The sequence below is a fragment of the Peromyscus leucopus genome, chromosome 9 (genome assembly GCF_004664715.2).
Source record: "Peromyscus leucopus breed LL Stock chromosome 9, UCI_PerLeu_2.1, whole genome shotgun sequence".
NCBI lineage: Eukaryota > Metazoa > Chordata > Mammalia > Rodentia > Cricetidae > Peromyscus > Peromyscus leucopus.
The window spans coordinates 113,038,112-113,058,759 of record NC_051070.1 but is presented as its reverse complement, the minus strand read 5'-3'; the positions used below and the strand labels follow the sequence as shown (position 1 = coordinate 113,058,759).

General features: G+C 45.9%; 1 protein-coding gene across 25 annotated transcripts in view; it reads left to right on the top strand.

Annotated features, from left to right (window-relative positions):
- Positions 1-4,386: 4,386 nt before the first annotated feature.
- Erc2 (ELKS/RAB6-interacting/CAST family member 2) overlaps positions 4,387-20,648 on the top strand; it is an 893,602-nt gene continuing 877,340 nt past the window's right edge. For 11 of the 25 annotated variants that reach the window (XR_003735931.2, XR_003735930.2, XM_028882466.2 and 8 more), the window contains exon 1: positions 4,442-4,603. The gene's annotated coding sequence lies outside the window, so the exon portion shown is untranslated. Of the gene's footprint in view, positions 4,604-5,370; positions 5,736-7,622; positions 7,782-11,283; positions 11,343-20,648 lie in introns of those variants that run through there. The other 14 variants (XM_028882459.2, XM_028882462.2, XM_028882463.2 and 11 more) reach the window with 6 other exon arrangements.

Sequence of the window (20,648 nt, the reverse complement as noted above, 5' to 3'; positions counted from 1 at the left end):
GAGACCGAGACAGACTGTCGTTTTCTTACACTGTCTCGTGTAACCAGGACAGTGGCTCCCATCCAGCCCTCAGTCACTGACCATCATATCCACACTGGCAGGTTTATGAGGGTTGATGACAATAAGATGACTACTTGGGCAACATGGTACTTTATATGTAATTTTTTTGAGACAGCTCGGGCTGGCCTCAAAATCCCCATGTGGCCAAGGATGACCTTAAACTCCTGGTCTACCTGTCTTTCTCCCAAGCATTAGGGTTGTGGGGATGCATTGTCACACCTGGCAGTTATATTTGAAAACTTTAGGACTTTGAGTCTTTTCTATTGGGGCACACATGTTCTCTTTTGTTTCAGAAGCTGAGGTGGCTTGGCTCTGGCTGAGGTGGAGCTGACAGAACTGGCTGATGGTATGGATGTGTGTGGGGTAAGCAAGAAGAGGCAGAATAGCATTCTTAGGTTGGGCTTGCATAACAGGACGCATGATCATGTCAATAATTTGATGGACAGCCTCGGGAAAGAAGAGGCTCAGTGCACAAGAATCTTGAACTATGTGTAAGGGACCATAAGTTGGAGACACTGGTGAGTTACACATATTGGGAATGTCTAGTAAGCTGTTGCATAATAAGCTCTTTGTCTTAAAAAGTCTTGTTTCAGCTGGGCGGTGGTTGTGCACACCTTTAATCCCAGCACTTGGGAGGCAGAGGCAGGTGGATCTCTCCGAGTTTGAGGCCATCCTGGGCTACAGAGTGAGTTCCAGGACAGGCACCAAAACTACACAGAGAAAACCAAAAAAAAAAAAAAAATGTGAAAAAGTGTTGTTTCTGTATATATGGCTATCTGTTTTTCTCTCTATGTGCCAGCTTCCCAGGGCAAGCATTTTAGATTTTGCTCCTGGGTGACTTTAACATTTTGATGGGGGTTTTGTTGCCATTTTTGGAAACAGGATCTCATGTAGCCCAGGATGGCCTTGAATTCCTGATCCTCCTGCTTTTATCTCCCAAGTGCTGGGATCACAGGCATGCATAACACCTCTGGATACAATCGTCTAGAGCTTACCATTCAGTGCTGGCTAATGGACTCATTCTAAGCTCAGTTTCAGATACCGAAGAGAGCCCGTTATGGTCCAGTCTGGGACAGGTGTCCATCACAAAGTCTGTCATGGCTGGGTTCACAACATAGGTGTAGCACCACTCCAGGCTTTACACAGGGTGTGGCGGCGTGGTGGGGTGTGGCGGCGTGGTGGGGTCTGGCGGCATGGTGGGTGTGGCGGCGTGGTGGGGTGTGGCGGCGTGGTGGGTCTGGCGGCACGGTGGGTCTGGCGGCATGGTGGGTCTGGTGGCATGGTGGGGTCTGGTGGCATGGTGGGGTCTGGTGGCATGGTGGGTCTGGCGGCACGGTGGGTCTGGCAAGCATTGTCTTCGGGTCTTTTTTCTGATCCTTTCCCCCTGGATGTTCCCACAGTTCTCAGTACTTTGTCCCTTCTTAGGTGGTTGGAGTTGCCTACTTTCTATCCGTTGCCCTCACTAAACTATCTAGTTTTTGAGGGGAGAGGCTCTGAACCCCCAGGCCAAGAGTAGATGCTAAATACATATTCGTTAAATGAATGAATAAGTTGGTGAGAAAAAAAAAATCTGCCACAAAACGGTGTTCTCTCTGGCTCGCTGGAGGAGTGGCTACCACGAAGATGTGAGACACCAAGCAAAGAAAATGAAACAAACCAAGATGGTGAGCGCAGGAGGCAGCAGGCCGGGAACTGCCGCTTCCCCAAAAACGCTGCACCGCGTTAAACGCCGTCCAGGTCTAATGGACCCATCTGGACTTCAGTGGTTGTGCAGAGCTGAGATGCTGTAGCTCTCGAGCCAAATTATCTTGGGTTGTCTTACCATCCAAAATAACCACTTACCGCTCCCCTCTGCGTCTGACCTGACGTCCTTGTGACTATTTGGGTAAATCCTTTTGGAATGTACAGATGACTAGCTTCCATAAATCCAAAAGCTAAACATGCCCTCAAATAACATGGAGACCTCCAGCAGAGATCCCCTGCTTGGCTGTGACCTGCCTACCTGAGGTTTCCTCTGATGCTTTTTAAAAAGTGTCGTGACTTAGGACTTTTTTGTTCTGTAACCACGAAAACTTCATTAAAGTGTTACTGCATTGGAACACGGAGTTTGGGATAACCTAAATTTGTGTTTCTGGGCCATGGTCACTCATATTTGGCTTCAGAATAAACTTACTCTATTTGAGGTGAGTTCTGTGTTTTTTTTTTTTTTTTTTTTTTTTTTTTTTTTTTTTTTTTTTATCGACAAGATTGTATTGTAATTTTCCGTCCAGTTGAGTAAAAACCTTGGAATGGCTGCTTGTTAGCCCTTGGCGTGTGGTGGGGTAGTGTATCTGTGTACATATGCACACACACATATCTAACATTAAGCTAGAGAATCTTAGCTGGATGAGATCTTGAACTCCTTTAATTTAGCTTTTAAAATCTTCAAATGGGGAACTAAATCCCAGAGAAGATGAAGAGGACTTACCTAAGCACTCTAAAGTCTCCAGTCCTTTGTTTTGTATGTAAAATGACTATTCGTTCATCTTTTTTCTGAGTAAATAACCTCCTTTGAAATAAATCTATTGAAAACCATCTCTCTCTCTCTCTCTCTCTCTCTCTCTCTCTCTCTCTCTCTCTCTGTGCGCATGCATGTAAAATATTCTTGGGTCTCTATACATATAGTACATTATCTTTTGAACATCCAGGGATTCCTACTTAGAACCCACAGGTCAAAGGAAGAGAGAATGAATGCAATCAATAGTGAATGTTGAATACTGCATTAAAAAAATCCATAATAGTGCCACCTTGGGTATATCACCTGGTTTTTCGAAAGATTATTAACGTTTTACAGCTTTTGTGAGCGTGATTGAGAAAGTGTAAGTGCTGATGCATATATATGCATAGATGTATACATAATTGTATTTAAAACACATTGTCACTGTGCTGGTTAGTGTTGCCAATTTGATAGGAGCTAGAGTCACCAGGGAAGAGGGAACCTCAACTAAGGAAATGCTTCCATCAGATTGGCCTGTGGGCATTGATGACTGATGTGGGAGGGCCCCGCCCACTGTGGGTGGGGCCTTCCCTGGGCTCTTGGTCCTGTCTGGGCTGAGTAAGATAGCAAACTGAGCAAGCCATGGGAAGCAAGCCAGTAAGCGGTGACCCTCCATAGCCTCTGCTTCAGCTCCTGCCTGTGCTCTTGTCCTGGCTTCTCTTAATGGTGGACTGTGCTGTGGAAGTGTAAGCCAACAAAACCCTTTCCTCTCCCAAGTTGGTTGGTTTTGGTCATGGTAACAGAACACAATATGTAGTTTGGTTTTGTCCTTCAAGTATCAGGGTTAGGAGAATGAGCACTCTGTTGGGAGTGGAAAGACTCAGAGGCTATGAAAAACCTTAAATGCCATGGCTATAAAAAGAAGCCTTTAGGCTGCTATTGGAAGGCATCCTCCGGTTCTCTGAGCGGTTAACATAGGAGTTTCTCCCTCCTAGGGTGGGAGGAAGGATTGTCCCCACTCACCGTGCTAATAATATTCCACCCCCCTGTTCACCCCACCGCTGGATCCGGATCCGATTTATTTGTGTGAGCTTCCCAGCAGGAGACATTCGTGTCTGGCCACTGAAGTTGCTGGAAGCAGACTCATCAGGACATAAAGGAAATCACTGCTGTTCTGGAATTGACTACTCACTAAGAGGGACCAAATTTGGAGATGCCTCTGACGTTTCCTTCACTAATGCGAAGTGGCAGCAGCAGGGGTTCAAGACTTCTTGTTGAGTAGAAGCTTTTGCCAATGAAAACCTTGTCCACCTCATGCACTTGACCTGAAACGTGTGCTTGCATGAACTCAGGGCCCATCTTTATACTTTAAATGGCAATCAGATGAGACACCCAACGCATGTGATGAACAGGACCCTTAATTGTTCTCCTTTTCACCTTTCTGTCTGGCCTTTCTTGGGGGGGGGGTGGTTTGCGAGGAAGTGGCAATAAAGTAGGTATCTGTGGAACCCACCCTTCTAAGGATCCTGAATCGATGGGATGGTGCCAGGAGATAGGAACCCCCAACCTAGTTCTATAGGTTAAAGTTAAAAGGCAAGTGCTGTCCTTGTTCCCCAGAAGTGTCTGGCAGCTTTTGGAGGGTCTTCTGGGGGGGAGAATTGCGGGGGTCAGGTGCTTCGGGCTGGAGGTTGCCAGAAGGCGCTGCGGAGCGGGCGCGCACTCGACTCTCTGCTGCCCCCCGCGGAGGTGCCCAGGCCCCAGCCGCGGCCCCTCTGGGCTCCTCGGGAATGCTGGGAATGTGAGTCAGGGCCTGGGCGAGCGGCCGTGAGCGCGCGTGTCGGGACTGCGGCGGGCGCCGCCCCCTCGGCCCCGCCCGGCCCGGCCCCGGCGCTCCGCGCTGGCCGCGCTCCCCTCCACCTCCCCGCCACCTCCCCGCGCTGCCCGCGCTCCCAGCGCTCCGCCGTCTCGCGCTCCTGGTCGCTCCGGCTCCTCCCGGCCGCCCGGAGCCGCGGCCACGCGAGGTTGTAAAAATCCATGTGGGACCGCGCCGGGGCGAGCATCGCTAAGGTGAGACGCCGACGCCGGGGCCCGGCTCCCTCGTGCGGGTCCCCGCCGCTCGTGGGCAGCTGCAATGCGTTATCGGGGGAGCCGGAGGGGAGACGCAGCCGCCTCCTCGGGGCTCTCTCGGGCGGGGGAAGGGATGGGGCGGCCTAAGGGCGGATTTGCCTCGGTGTCTAAACCCCCGGATTGGAACAAGTGCACAGTTCCTCTGGCGCCCGCCCGGGCGGCCCGGGCCACCTCCTGCGGTCCCTCTCCCGTAGCCACCCTCACTGTCTGTCCTCGCCCTTCTTTTCTGCAGACCCCCACCCCCCGCGCCTGGCTGCCGTCTTGCGGGGAGGGGTGGGGTGCTCGCAAGGGCGGGGGTCTCGCTGAACCCCAAGCTGAATAAAGTGGAGAACAGAGAAACCCCAGCCCCGGGGGTTGTGAGCCTAGCTGTCTGGGTGGGCTCCGGGAGGATGGTGGGGACGCAGGTTAAAAAACGAGAAATCCATGCCTGGGAAAATGAAGATGATTTACTGGGGAGGGGTAGGAGGTGGTGTATGAAAAAGAATATGATGTGAAATTAAACAGCATTCCTACCTTCTCTCTCCTCATCTCCTAATTACACAAGGGCTACTTACGAGGAGGTACCTTAAAAAAAAATATTATTATTACTGTCCGAGCCTTTGAAAGATCATTTTTAGGACAGTGAGGAATTAGGGCTCCTTTGCTGTGTGATAATAAAATAGTACCCGTAAACTCTCCTCTGTTCGGCCCTACCTAATTTATTTTGTAGTTAGGGGTCCTTTTCCTCGTCGCCAGAGGGAGGGTCCGCTCTGTTAGGAGAAGATCAATTTTAGGCGGCTACCTGCCTTTGCTGGATGAAAGACAATTTACTCCTGGAGCGGTGAATTGTCAGCTCTCTCCATGACTGACAGCCACACCTGCCACTTATGTGGGTCGGACGGGACCGGTGGAACCCCAAGAGCCAATCAATGCTCGGGAGAGGAGGGCTGCTCCCACTTGTCTTGGTTAGTTTCCTGGTTGGCTCTTTAAATCAGTGGTTTTACTTAACCATTGGTTTCCACCTGGCAGGAGCTCCAGCTGTGAGAATCAGAGCCGCGGGAAGCAAACTCCTCGAAAATGGGCTTAGAAGCAAGTAGGTTCGACCTGTGGTCTCTTGCCTTCCCCGACCGCCACTAGTTGTAGCTGGGAATGCTGAGGTCGTTGGCTTAAACATGAATCTGTGTAAAGAAAGAAACGGACGTGGGATGCTGGGGTGGCTGAGGTGGTTGGCAGAATCTACCTTTCCCCCAGAATTGCAGTCTTCTTTATAGGAGATGCATTTACTGTGGAGCTAGCGGAGAGAAGGGTGTGGCACTCTGTCTCCTCTGGTCACCCTACCCTTGTCCTTGTGAACTCACTGTTTCTGGGTGTGTAGTTTGGTCCTTAAATCAGGTCTGGTGGGCTCAGGAGGTGTTTTTGAAGCAGAGAAGCGTGCTTGACCAGTGTTCACGCGAATAGAAAGGGTTCTTTGAGATTGGACGGTCTAACTCAACTCATGTTGAGTTAGTGTTAGCAGTGAGGGCTGCCTGGTTCTCCTTGGTGGGGTGTCAGTTAGGAAGGGGGTGGCGGTGAGGTAAAGGACTTTACCTTCTCATGCGAGGCATCTTGTTGGTTTGCTTCTGAACTCTAATAAAAGCCTTTGACATTTTCGGGGGAAGGAGGTATGGCTTGTGAGACTTGGATGGATAAATCAGGGATGAAGGACCAGGTCTTCTTAACTTTGTTCTAGTGAAAGGCTGATTTTCAGGACCCTTCTCCCCGAATTCATTAGAAAACAGTGTGTTGCACCCAGGGAGATGTCACCTTATCGGGAGCTGGACCTGGATGTGAACATGATGCTGCGGATTCAGCTTTATATGAGCCAATTGTGAGCTGGCCTGTGCTGGTTAGGACAGTGGATGCCAGGTGTGTCAAGAGGTATTGTTACTGTTGCTGTAGTCGTGGTGCATGTAAGTTATCTTATTCTAAACTTAGCAGAGCCCATATGAGGTGGGTGCTGCTCTTTCCCCCAAATTAGACTTGTGGAGACTAATGGAATTAGGTATATTGCTACTCTATACCGTCATGGTAAGTCCTTTTGTTTGACCCAGAGCCTGTGTGACCTTGCTGTGGCCTTGAATTCAGATTTTGATCGTGTGGTCTGCACAAGTCCAGTGTGAAGCAGGGACTCCCCAGTGTACAGAGAGCCCACCCTGTGAAGAGCTCACTGCGATGTTAATGGTCCTTACGCTTGCCTGCCTGCTTGCCCAGTTGTCTGAAGTGGCTTGCTTTTGCCAAGAGGCAAATTTAACAACTTTGTGTATTTTGTGCTTCTAATAGAGCATTTTTGGTTAATTAGTTCTAAACTTGATGATGATGATGATTTAAAAGAAAGTAAAACAATTCATGCTCTTTTATTTTTCTTGATACCTCAAATTTCCAGTTTAAGTGTGTCTTGGTTGAGTAAATGCTTTTAACATCAGTCAGTTGGTTTCCTGCATCCCCAGGGATTAGAGTTTCATCTTTCTTTCACTTGCAAGAAAATATCTGTTCATTAGTGACTAAATATACTTACACTTTAAATTATCCTTTTAAAATTCTCTCTCTCTCTCTCTCTCTCTCTCTCTCTCTCTCTCTCTCACACACACACACACACACACACACACACATTGTGTTGTGAAAGACCACAGACGTAGATTCCATGAGCGCCATCCCTGGTGACACTTAATGGTGGAGGTTTACCAGAGCAGGTATTGTGAACGATGAGGGAGGTGAGCTGTGCTGCTCACAGATTCGCCTTGGTGGACAGGCTCTGACTCTGGTTAGGTTGGCTCTGTCCAGTCTTTGTTTTACCTGTTTTCCTAGACTATCTGCCAGCTTTTTAAAAGCAGCCCACCTGTCACCATTGCCCATCACATGGGGTACCTCTTGCCGGCTACTAGTTTAGTTTCAGTGACATTTATACAGTTCTTCGGTAGGTTTTTTTTTTTCTTTCTTTCAGGTTTCCTTGTTTTATAAGGCAGTGGAACAAACAGGAAGTGGAAAAGCACCAGTCTTGCAAGTTTATGACGGTTCCAAGATAGAAGTCACTGGCTGCAGCCAGAGAGTCTTCAGTCTGCTCTCTTTTAGATGAAGGAAAGGGACAAAAGTAAAGGAGCAGGTCAGAAATGCCAACATATTCCAAATGATCGTGTTGTATCACTCAGTTCCCTGTTCTATAGCAACAGGTTTTCATTTGCACACTCACGAGCCCAGGCTAACCCAGGCTCTGCTTCTGGGAGCACCTTGACTGTGAGCTGTAGGCTGAGTTCTAGTGTGTTCCACGTGTGTTCTGGAGCCCAGGATGAAGGGGTAGCAGTTACCTGTGGTTTGCTCTTGCTATGGCAAATTCAGTCCAGCATCTAGGCAAACCACATAAGCAAATGTGACCTCTACAGACACCCTTTCTTGGACAAAGGAGTTGCATGGGGAATCCAACCTTGGTGGTAGATTGCCTGTGGTAGGGGAAGGAAGACTCAAAGAACTACCATCTCTGCTTTCATGTGGGTTCAGAGTATGGAGAATTTTACAATTATCACTCCTTTCTTCCTTCCTTCCCTCCTCCCTTCCTCCCTCTTCCTCTCCCTCCCTCCCTGCATCCTTCTTCCCCTCCCTTCCTCCTTTTTGTGATTTTGAGACAGGGTCTTATTGTGTAGTTCTGGCTGTCCTGGAACTCACTTTGTACATCAGGCTGGTCTCCAACTCACAGAGATCTGCCTGGTTCTGCCTCCTGAGTGCTGGAATTAAAGGTGTGTGCCACCACACCTGGCAACAATTACTACTTATTCGAATATTTTTTTTCCCTTTTCATTCTTTTTCTTTTGGTGTGTGTGTGTGTGTGTGTGTGTGTGTGGTATTTGAATGTGTGCCCATATGTGGATATATAGAGGCCAGAGGAGAAGGCTGGGTGTTCTACACTGTTATTCCCTTGAGAGCGCCCTCTCCACTCCTCACTCCATAGTGATCGGGATTAAAGGCACAGGCCATTCCCAGCTTTTACATGTGTGCTGGCGATCTGAAGTTTGGTCCTCATGCTTATTTGCTCTTACCCACTGAGCCGTCTCCCCAGCCCCATCTCATGCTTGGAGAATGCAGTCTTTAACTCGTTATCCTCATCTCTAGTCTCTCTCTCTCTCTCTCTCTCTCTCTCTCTCTCTCTCTCTCTTCACACACACACACACACACACACACACACACACACACACACACACACTGTTTAACCTTTGTGTTTTGGAATGTACCATATTTGACTCTAGAAGGCTGATGGTCACAGCAGGTGTATGTACACATGTGTAACTTTAATTATTAGGACACTATTTTTGTTTTTAGTATTCTGTGACATAATTGTTAATGCAGTGGGGTGGGCCAGGGTTGGGGAGCTGGCATTTTGGAACTTACTGTTAGGAGTAGGTGGTAGGGAAAGAGTTCTTGGATGAAATGCTGTTTTCTTCGATTTGCAGGGAGGGAATTAGAGCTACAGCTAGAGCAGTAGATACTTGTGGTGGTTTGAATGAGAACCCCCCCCCCCACACACACACCTCTGCAGGCTTGTGTATTTGAATGCTTGGTCCACAGTTTGTGAAACTGTTTGGGAAGGATTAGGAGGTGTGGCCTTGTTGGAGGAGCTGTGTCTCTGAGGGGGGCATGTTGAGGTTTCCAAAGCTCACACTATTCCCATGAACTCTCTCTGTGCCCACAGCTCATGGATCTGAATGTAACCTCTTAGTTCCTTCTCTAACACCATATCTTCCTGCCTGCTGCCATGTTCCTCATGATGGCCATGGACTCTCTATTCCTCTAGAACCATGAGCCCCAAATTAAATGCTTTCTTTTAAAAGTTGCCTTGCTCACAATGTTTTGTCACAGCAATAGAAATGTAGCTAAGACAATTTTGTAGGGATGTGAGGGGCACTTCTAGATATAACCAAGTTACTCCATTTAGCCAGAAAGCAAGTAAGATGAACAGCAAAGACAACTGTATTAGCAGTAGTTTTTTTTTTTTTTTTTTTTTTTTTTTTTTTTTTTTTTGGTTTTTCGAGACATGGTTTCTTTGTGTAGCTTTGCACCTTTCCTGGAGCTCACTTGGTAGCCCAGGCTGGCCTTGAACTCACAGAGATCTGCCTGGCTCTGCCTCCCGAGTGCTGGGATTAAAGGTGTGTGCCACCAATGCCCGGCATGCAGTAGTTTTTTTTTTATAGCCTAACCTTTTCGTTTTCATGATATAACCTTACTGTTTAGCTCAGGCTGGCCTGGAACTTGGCAATTCTCCTTCTTCAGCTTCCTAAGTGCTGGGATTATAGATGAATGTCAGCACATCCAGCTGTAGTATAACTTTTATCAAGTAACTGTGTGCTAGGTACTTTGCATTGCATAGCACTAATTTACTATTAGAGTAGACCTGGTTGGTTGCCTATCCAATCTTCACCCCACTCCTGCTTTTTTAACTAAACCCAGTTTTGACATAAACATATGCCTATTTTAACCTCCCAGACTCTCTTGCATCATAGAGAAGACATGAGACAGAGGTCTAATAATGATAGAAGTAGAAATTATTGGGTGGGGGTTTTCCAGAAAGCTTAAAAAAGAGGGCGCACATGGTTGGTACACTCCAGTAGCTTTTGACACTCTGTTCTGCTGCTGGGAACATAGGCATAATACCTGGATAGGCCAAGCCAACTATAACACTGAAGCTGGACCGTGTCTTCACCGTGTTTAAGCTCTAGCTCAGCGAAACAAAACAAAAGGAAATATAACTAATGACAGAATCGGAACCTGGAAGGATCTTAGCTCTGATGGCCTACCCTGTCTTTCACTACTGGGCTTTGTTTTGAGACAGGGTCTCCTGTTGTCCTGGCTGGCCTTGCATTCTTGATAAACTGTCTCTGTCTCCCAAGTGCTGAGTGCCAACACACCTGCCTCCTGTACTTCTCACTGAATAAAGCAAAAGAACTGCTTTATCTGCAAGACATTACTGGTGTGGAACATTGCTTTAACTATGTAAAGATATGTTATATTTGTTTATGTTGTGGAATGTTGCTTTAACTATATAAAGATATGTTATATTTGTTTATGTTGTGGAATATTGCTTTAACTATGTAAAGGCATCTTACATTTGTTTATGCTGCATTTGTTTAACTATGTAAAGATGGGTTGCTGTTTCACCTTGCCTGCTTAAGGCACCTGATTGGTGTAATCAAAAGCTGAATGGCCAATAGCCAGGCAGGAGAGGGATAGGCGGGGCTGGTAGGCAGAGAGAATAAGTAGGACAGAGAAGAGAGAATGAGGGAGAAAGAGAGGAAGACGCCCCGGGCCAGCCAGTCAGGCATTTGCCAGCCATGGATCAAGCAGGGAAGTAGGACATACAGAATGAAAGGAAGGTAAAAAGCCCGAGGCAAAATGTAGATGAAGATAAACGGTTAATTTAAGTTGTAAGAGCCAGTGGGAGAAGCATAAGAAACGGCCGAGCATTCGTAACTAATAATAAGTCTCCGTGTCATGATTTGGGGGCTGGTTGGTGGCCCAAAAGAAAGTCTGCTACACATATTGCAGCCCAACATAACCATCTTTGATGTGTATTTTCTTAAAGGTTCCTCAAAGCAGACACTACCATATTTATTTTGCAGATGGAAGGAAGCATTAAAGCTCTGAGACATTAAGGAACTTGCCCAAGATCACAGAACTAGTAAGTAGTGGGAGTGGAGTTCAAAACAGTATCATTTTGACTTTTAGGCTCATCTTGTCTTTAGCTGGACAGGATAAAGAGCCATAGAAATAAAATTGGAAAAGTAGGGTTCAACTAAGATTGAGTAGGCAGCTTAGTTCTAGATTGAAGATGAGGTTGGGAGTCAAGGATTGGGTCTGTGACATTCAGTGTTAGTGTGAATGAGGGCAGGGGGGAAGCTGGGCACAGAACAGACCTCAGGGATGTGGGATAAGAATGTGATTGGACCACTGTAAGTCCTGGCGTTCTGTTAACCTACAATCTTCTGAGAACAAAGCCAAAGCTTCCTGAAGGTTAGTATTAGCTTCTATTGATGGCCTCACATTAGCCAGGAAGCAAGGAATGAGTAATGTAAGAATTACTAATGGGATGTGAATCATTGTTCAGGGCTGTAGGGTGGAGGTTTCTGCTCATTGTCAGAACCATTTACGGAGCCCTTGATGACCTTGTCCGATGCGATTTTTATCTCGTCCTGGCTTCATTGTGGTAAAGAACAAAGTCAGAGATGCTGTAATGGTGCTCCTGAGCCCGCCAATGGACCTTTTCCTTCCCGTCACCTGTTAGACATTCTAGAGCTTTTATGGGAGGGGCTACTTGGACTTTCCAGTCTTAGCCTTTGCCTCTCCTCTCCTTTTTAAATCTGTACAAGAATTTTTTTTATGCTAGATATTTTTCAGTTGCATAAGCTTTTCCCCTCTTAAGTAACATTTAGCTGGATCCCACTAAGGAGTTTATAGGAAAAAGAAGAATTTCTCTAAGAACTCCAGAGTTGAGGTTTATGTTGTCTGAGGTGTTTTTGTGGTAAGGTCTCTGCTCTAAAATGACAGCTGCATACTGTCTTAGGGTCATGGTTGTGTGACTCTTGTAGCTGTCCAGCTGTTTTGTTTATGTACTCTGCAGTAAACGCATATTAGAAAGCTTCTTGCGCCTTGATATCTGTAGTGTAGACTTTAACTGTCCCCAAAGCCACCTAGTCTCTCTTTTTAGGCTTGCATTAGAAGTGACTTGTATCACTTTTGTGGTAGAACATTAAATGTGAGGTGTAAGACCATCCAGAGCTACCTCCCATGGTGTGATGGACACAGAAGCACAGGGCCTCTTTGAGACTGGGGTCCCAGTCACTTAATGAATGAAGCTTCTACTCAGCTGGGGTTGGATGTGTACTTACTGTAAAGGACAGACAAACCTCGGCTGTTGAAGCCATGAAGATTTCGTCTCTTAGCTCTTCTGCTGAACTTGTTACTTTTTGGGGTTATCTTTAGGATTAACCTGATGTCTGACCAGCTTGTCCTCACGTTGTATTTAGGAAAGTCATGGGCAGGCATTCACATTAGCTGTCCATGTACGTCTCTGTCAAATGGATCATTTGAATGGGAATACTCATACTCACTAACACTTGTCATGCTTACAAAAAGGTTGAAAATGCTTGTGTGTGGTGCTTTGTTTTTAAGAAAAAGCTGCTGGTGCCCTGTCACCTGTCCAAGCAGCAAAACTTCTGTGGCCTGGAGAAAAATCGTGATTATCAGCCATCCTGGCGGCTATTAACGAAGGAGGTATTTGTTCACTTGTGAATTAACTGTGGAACGTCTGTCTTCCTTGTGATTGGCACGGGTGCTCAGAGGTGAGCCACAGGTAGTTCCTCCTGTTGTGAGTCAGGGTTAAGTTTGTTCTGTTCAACAAAAGGCACGGGCTTTTGAGCGTCTACTGTGCTAAGTGCTATCTGTCACTCATTTTATATTGCCATAAAGTTAGGTACATGTCTACCTTTTTTTTTTTCCCTGAGACAGGGTTTCTCTGTGTAGTTTTGGCGCCTTTCCTGGATCTCACTCTGTAGACCAGGCTGGCCTCGAACTCACAGAGATCTGCCTGGCTCTGCCTCCCCGAGTGCTGGGATTAAAGGCGTGCGCCACCACCGCCCGGCTGTGTTTCCTATTTTATAGATAAGGCAACTGAGACCCAAAGAATTTGTTAAGCGCCATCAAGGAAGAAATATTTGCCTTTTGGCTGTATTCCTCAGGACCTAGGGGAAGGTTTTCCATACAGTAGACCTTCATTAACTATTTAGTAGATGGATTGAAGGAACACTTGAGCTCAAACAGTCAGATGTAGACCCACATCTGCTTGACCCTCAAGGCTGCCTGAGTATTACAGTAGGAGCAGTGACTCCCTATACCTGCAAGAGAAGCAATTACTAAGTCCCACAGCATCAATGCCAGACAGCGGACAGGGCTGGGCTGTGACAGGGCTGAGGCTTCCATCTGCTTTCCAGCAGGTGGGGAAGCCCCACACCGCTACCTCACTGGCTTAACTGAGATATAATGGGCACCCTTCTCCTGGGCTGGTTCAGTTTCTTCCCTGGCTGAATTCCCTCAGCACTCCACTGCCTGATTCCCGGGACTGCGACCTCAGTGTCATGAGCATCCCCTCCCCGCTTGCATCTTTGAGATCTGTTGCTTCCGAGTTCTATTCCTCTGCTCTTGGACCTGCATTGTCTCTGCCAGGAAGAGTTCATCTTGGTCTGAGCCCAGGAGATCTCTGCTTGCTGGCACCTCCTGGGCACTCAGCAAAATTAAAAAGGGGAGAGAGGTGGGGAGAATGAGAGAGAGAGAGAGAGAGGAAGGCAGCCAGCCCTTTCAGGAAAGAACTGATCACTCGTTTCCTGGAAGTCAATGATAAGATTACAGCCCCCACTGGGTGAATGTAGGTTAAAAAGCCATCTCTGGGATATGCTTGGGGATGAACAAATGTGCCTGTGCATACACGTTTTTGCATGTGTGTAGGCACACATCTGTGTGGGTGCACATGCATGTGTTTGCGTATGGAAGCCAGAGGTTGATGTTGGGAGTCACCGCCATTGTTCTTTCACTGAAGCAGAGTTTCTCTTTAAACCCGGAGCTCACTGAAATGGCTACTCCTAATAGTCACCTTGCTCTGGGGATCCCCTGTTCTGACTTCTGAGGCAAGAATTACTGGTAGGAGGCTGTGTCTCCCCGGCAATTGTGTGGGTTTCTGGGAATGTGAACTTCTGTCTCTTATATGGTGAGCACTTTACCTGATGAGCCATCTCCCCAGACCTCCCTGAACTTTCACGTGTGTGCGCGCGCGTGTGTGTGTGTGTGTGTGTGTGTGTGTGTGTGTGTGTGTGTGTCACTAACATCACCTCTATTCTTGCCTTCCTGCTCCTCCCCCTGCCCCCTCACACAGTTTTGAGTATGAATGAACTGCAGGCAGCAATGTGCATTCCCTCAAATGCTTGAGGAGCCAACTGAATTTAAGGTAGCTTCTGAGTGGGTCAGAAGACAAGAGCTTGAATGGGAACTGAGCAGTGTGACTGTTCTGTAAGAATACGCTCAGGTCCTTAGGCAAACTCTGAGAGACATTTCTGCTAAAATGGCATGACTAATTATAGCAAGAAAGAGCAGAGTTTCATCAGAAACTAAACCTTGCTGTAACTCTGCAGAGATTGGTTCTTAGGCAGTGAATTTCACTGTAACACTGTGGATGTGGTCAGGGTGGGAGTCCATCCTCTGGGCACCTGCAGGGATGGAAGGTTCTCTCGAGTCTTTGGAACTGCTCGGAGGGTGGAAGCCTGTCCTCCGGAGGTGTAGAGTTGGGCAACACTGTAAGATGTGAGGTTGGGCTGGACCTGTGACCCCTCATTATTTTTCTCAGTGGAACTGGCAGGCATTACACTCCTATCATGATGTTCTTTGCCTGTTGAAGGCAGGCTTGCCACATTGCCTTCCTGCTGCCTGTCATGACCTTGAAGAGCAAGGCCTACCATCCACCTGGAGCAGAGCTGTGGACTCTTAGGAGATGGTTTCTGATCTTTCCTGATGGTATGCTTTCTTCTCTCTAGGCTCTACATTTCCCTCCTGACTCCTCCTCCTTTCCCAGTCTGGTACCTCCTCCTGCTTGTTCCTGAGCCTCTTCCTAGGGGAGCAGGAGGTTGGGTGGTGAATGGGATGATGGCTTCACATTCCCGAGGGCTCTGTGAGGACAAGGCCTCTTTGATGCCGGGCAGACATAAAGGCAACAGGGTTTTGGTGACCGCTCTTCATGCTTGTGGGACATGGAGCATTTAGCAGGGACTGACACACAAGGGGAATTCTTGGCCATTTTTGTTAAGGATGAAAAAGAATTGTTATTTTTATATACAGGCTTCAGATATACTGATGACCCACCTTGAATTTACAACACGAAGAGTTGCTTAGAATAACTTCAGAGCAGATTCTTTTAGCTACAGAAATGTTACACTGGCCTGGGGTCCAGAGACCTGAGTCCACACCCCTTTGTGTGCTTGCCATTAATCTCCTTATATGGGATCTCTGTCTCTCATCACTTAGGCCAACTTATTTTATGTGTTTCATGTAAGATACATACACACATGCATGCATTTGTATGCACACATTTGTTTATGCATGCGGACTTTTAACTAAATAACTATCATTTGTCTGCAATGTCAACCTTGGGCACAAAAGTAGCATATGTTCTCTTATGATAGATTTTATTAACGAGGAACTAAACCATTGTATTATATAGTGGCTGTATGTCTGTGTATTCGCCTGACGGGTCTCTTCTGGGCACGAGGAGGACTGTAACCAGAGCAGGTAATGTGGGGACTTGAGTGTTAAGAGTGTCTAGTGGTAGCTCAGAGAGGTGAGTGAGTAGGCAATAGAGGCAGGTGCTCCTCTGGGGAGCAATTAGCCTGCCACAGAGGACTTCGAAGGTTCATGGAGAAGGATGAAGGAAGGGTTCCTTAAGAGGGTGACACCCAAGGTGTCATGGAGGGCAGGTGGGAGAGCTGCAGTAGAGAGAACTTGGATTTTGGTGGTACAGATATCAGATGAGTAGTATGGGCCTCGGTCCAGAGATGAGAAAATGGGCAATTTGGGGCTTGGTGAGGTGGCCATAGGTGGGCCTGTCGAGCCAGTATTTTTGGCAGAGTGTGTGGTGTGGTGGGAGAGCTTGAGAGGATGATCAGACACAAGGACCCCGTGAGCCCTGAAGACGCTAGTGCTGAGCTTCACTTTCGAGGATCTTGGCTACAGGATTGACATAGAGACTCTGATTTTTTTTCCTGTACTAAGGATTGAACCCCAGACCTTGACTTGTGGGAGTGATTTGGGGCTTGGTTTGGTTCCAAGGAGCCTGAAACTGGGAGAGAGGATGGCAGGATGACCTGGAGAACTATGGGAAGGTTGGATACGGCCTTAGAAATGCTGGTAGTGCCTACTGGAACCTCATTTACTAACCATGCTTTTTGTAGCCTTGCTCATGTTCAAAGACCGTCTTTTTTTCAGGTGAGGATGCTCCTTACCAAAGACCTGCAGTGGAATTCCACACCACTTGGAGGTTTTGATGAACCTCTTTAAATGTCATCAAGGACCAAAATCTTATCAGTGAGATTTAAGTAGAGAATAGAATGTGGATCTTGTTTTAAAAACACAAAGGTCAGTGTTTGCAGTAAGTGGACAGAATCAGACTGAGCATTAGAATAATCAGGGGGAAGTCTGGGAATAATTTCTAGCATATAGCCTTGGAGAGTGGTGTGACAAAGTTCATGAATGGAAATGGTTTAGTTATCCTTTGAAATGCACACAGTTGGGAGTTAGAGGCGAGAACACTGTTGCATGTCCTGTGCATTCTGGCTCCCTTTAACTGATAAACTGCCTTTCACATACTTCTGAGCTTCCATTTAGGAACTGATGTTTTGAAATATTGTGTTACAACTTTATCTGCTGAAAGCACCTGTATTTCAGGAGAGTCACCTGCAATATTTGTACAATCACTTGACTTTCATGAATGTTGCCGCTATTGTATAGGGGTAAATGGAAAAATATAGGCAGCAAATGAAAGGCAGAAGAGTGAACTTCATAATGTAACTGAGCAAAGACAGGGCCATTCCATACGCCCAGTGTGTAAGGTGCTTAGTCAAATGCTTTGGACTTGATTTGGTCAACTATACATAGTTGTGTGGAACAAGAAAAGGTTAAAAGTCTTACTGTGTATGAAATGTCAGAAAAAAAAGTATTGAGTTATGCTAAAGAGAAAAATGCAAATAGTGTCTCCTTTCTTTTAAACATGTAAGTTTAGTCAGCATTTGTCTCAGTTTTCAGAAAAATGCATATTCAGAAATGTATTTTCTATGAGATGGGGATGTAGCTCAGTTGACAATGTGCTTGTTAGCATCTGTAAGGATCTGCATTTAGTCCTGAGCACTGCATAAACCAGGTATGGTAGTGAATCCCTATTATTCCAGCATTCTAGAGGGGGAGGCAGGAGGATTAAAAGTTCAGGGTTATCCTCAGGTGCACATCGAGTTCAGAGCCAGCCCGAGATAGTAGAGGCTGTCTCTAGACATTAGACTATTCATCACTTGTTTGCATATTTATTTATTTATTTATTTATTTATTTATTTATTTATTTATTTATTTATTTATTTATTTATTTATGGTGGGATTGAACCCAGAGCCTTGCATATACTAATCATAACCACTACTACTAAGATATTTATCCAGCCCTGGTCAGTCTTATTTAAGAGAGCAGGCCTGAGTTGTAATCTATTTTCAGACTTGCCCGGTGGTATAGGTGACTGTTCAGGAAAAACCTTCTCCAGGTATTCTGGCAAACAAGTGGTGCTTGGCAAAGGCTATACCTGGACAGAATGTCATGGTTCTAGGTTCATTTGTTAGATTGGAGCACTGTGGAGCTAGAAAAAGACAAAATATATCTTTATTGTTGTTAAGATGGCAAGTCAGATCCAGAGAGAGAAGGGCACGGTCAACCTCCAGCCTCCTAATTCCCCAAGTCAGAAGGTGTTTTGGTAACCTGTTTGTCCTGGGCTTTCTGCTCGCTGTCTGGGGAGTCTCTCTAACTTTTGTGGGACTGGTTCCCTTTAGGCAAAGGATTGAGTTGTTAGCATTTGAAATTCTAGTACCTTTAGTGCTTCTGGTATCTGTGTTCTAGCCGCTGTTAGAATTCATTCCATTTGAAGGCTGATTAGCATTCCACTGTATGTGTATACCACATTTGATTTACCCATTTGATGCATTGGGCTTGTTTCCACCTTTTGGCTAATATAAATAATTCTGCTCTAAGCTTTGTGTGGATGTTTTGGCGGGTGTTTAATTCCCTGGGACTTCTACTCTGTCTCCTACAGGGGAAGATTAGCTTCCCGAGGTTCAAAAGGAGCCCTCAGGCAGAGATGCTGCTGGTGGCAGTGGGGAGTCCCCAGGGGCCTCTAAAATGTTCATTGCAGAGGAGAGTTTGTAGCCTCAGCTCGCAAGCTCCTGACCCAGTAAGTAGAGGAACTGGGATTTGGATCTTGCATTCTTGGCCTCAAAGACGATGTTTCAACTCTTCTACGCTGAGCTGGTTTTAATTACAACACTACAGTCGCTAGGAAGATGAAAGAGATGTGGTTCCTGCCTCCAGTGAGCTGTGAGGGCTGAAATATCTACCCTGTGAAAGGCTCAAGTGAAGTGGTGGCTTTGGGCGATTGGAAACTCTGTTGTAAGATGGGATCACAGCACATTCTTGGAGCGGGTTTCTCTTGCTTTTCTATGGTGACGACATTGCCCAGGACAGGCATAACTGGCCTCGGTATGGATCTAGGCTTTAGACATGTATTCATACTGGTACTGATTATCTGGATCCCGACCGAGTTCTCTTTCTCTACCTGATGATCACTTTTGCACTGTTAGTGTAACTCTGTCATAGCATGCTAAGATGCACCCCACCCCCCTTGCAAATTTAAGCAATTGCCTTCCCTTTATGTCCAAGCGTCAACAATAAGTATTTTTCGGGATACACTAATAAAGAAAACACACATGGAAACAGCAAAAATGGCTGGGTATATTCATTGGTGTCTGAAAAGACATAATTTAAAATTTCCATCTGTCTAGAGACCTAACATGAAATATTTTGTTCTGAAGGATGACATTACCTTGCTTGGTAATGTAATAGAGAGAAGAAAAATGTGAGAGACTGCTGTTCCACATTTTAACCTCAATGTTATGTATTTTGTTTTAGCACTGTACTTACTTGCTCTCATGGGTGGTCTATGGTTCTGTTTCTGGTTGTCTTCACTGTAGGACTTGGGCTGGTGGGCTCGCTCTTGGAGAGTTATCCTCAGAATGAAGAGGAAACACAGTGATTTATCCTCAGGGTAGCTCCTAGTGTGGTTAGAGATGGCAAATGTCTCACTTGCCATTGGCTAAAACAAGTCACAAGTCCAAGCCAAGTGTCAATGGAGCAGAAAGATTTTCTTCCTATCAGAGGCAAACTGTAGGGATGGTGACTCTTTTGAATGCATGCTACAGCTACCTGAAATTTTACTTTCATATATACACTTTTGAAAACTCTGTTGACCAATCGTTTTCTTTAGACCCTTTAGTGCAAGGCTTTTACTATTGTTAATTCTATTTTACTCACAAGGAAGAAATATTGTACTAGAGGGTTGAATATGACATTCCAATATGTCTGTTGGTCAGAATTGATGATCATGATCCTACTCAGTATGCCTGGGTTCAGTTGAGTATTTCCACATCCTTAGATCTGAATGACCTACTTCATTTTGTAAAGTAGCCAGCATTACAGCTGAGGCTGCTCTACCATGTGAAGCTCCTTAACTTGCTCCCAGTTACACAGACACTAAGTATGAGATCATGGACTCACATATAATGTATGCCGAATCTCTTAAGGTTTCTCAAACTTGGGCCGGCTCTCTTTGGAACAGAATTTCTTATAGAACCCCAGGATTGACTTAAATTATTATTATTATAGTAATACTTTAATTATATAAACATGAGGTTGGTGAGGTCATTTTTAAAGGTCTTATACTTTCAGAAAGCCCAAATCAATTTAGAAATTGAGTACTCTTCATATTAATAATTCAAATTAGCATCATTAACTTAACTGCATTAACTAAATTGCTGCTTGTAACTGGAATATGATGCTGATTATTGTAGGCGGGTTCTTTGGCAGTCAACTGGTCTACCCTGCTGTGCACTGGGTGATGACTCAATTCTCTCACAAATCTAACTTCTGTGAAACTTTGACTCATGCTGAGGAGCATGGCATCCTTTACCTTTTACCTAGTGGGAACACATCCTTTAGATTCCCAAGTCCATCTTCTTTCCTTTCTCATTGACTCACAGTGATTCCTTAGGCTACAGGGAGATACTCAAACTCAATGGGCCTGTATGTTGTGGTGATAAAGAATATTCTCACGTGATATGTCTTCAGATTACTGAAATAAAGACA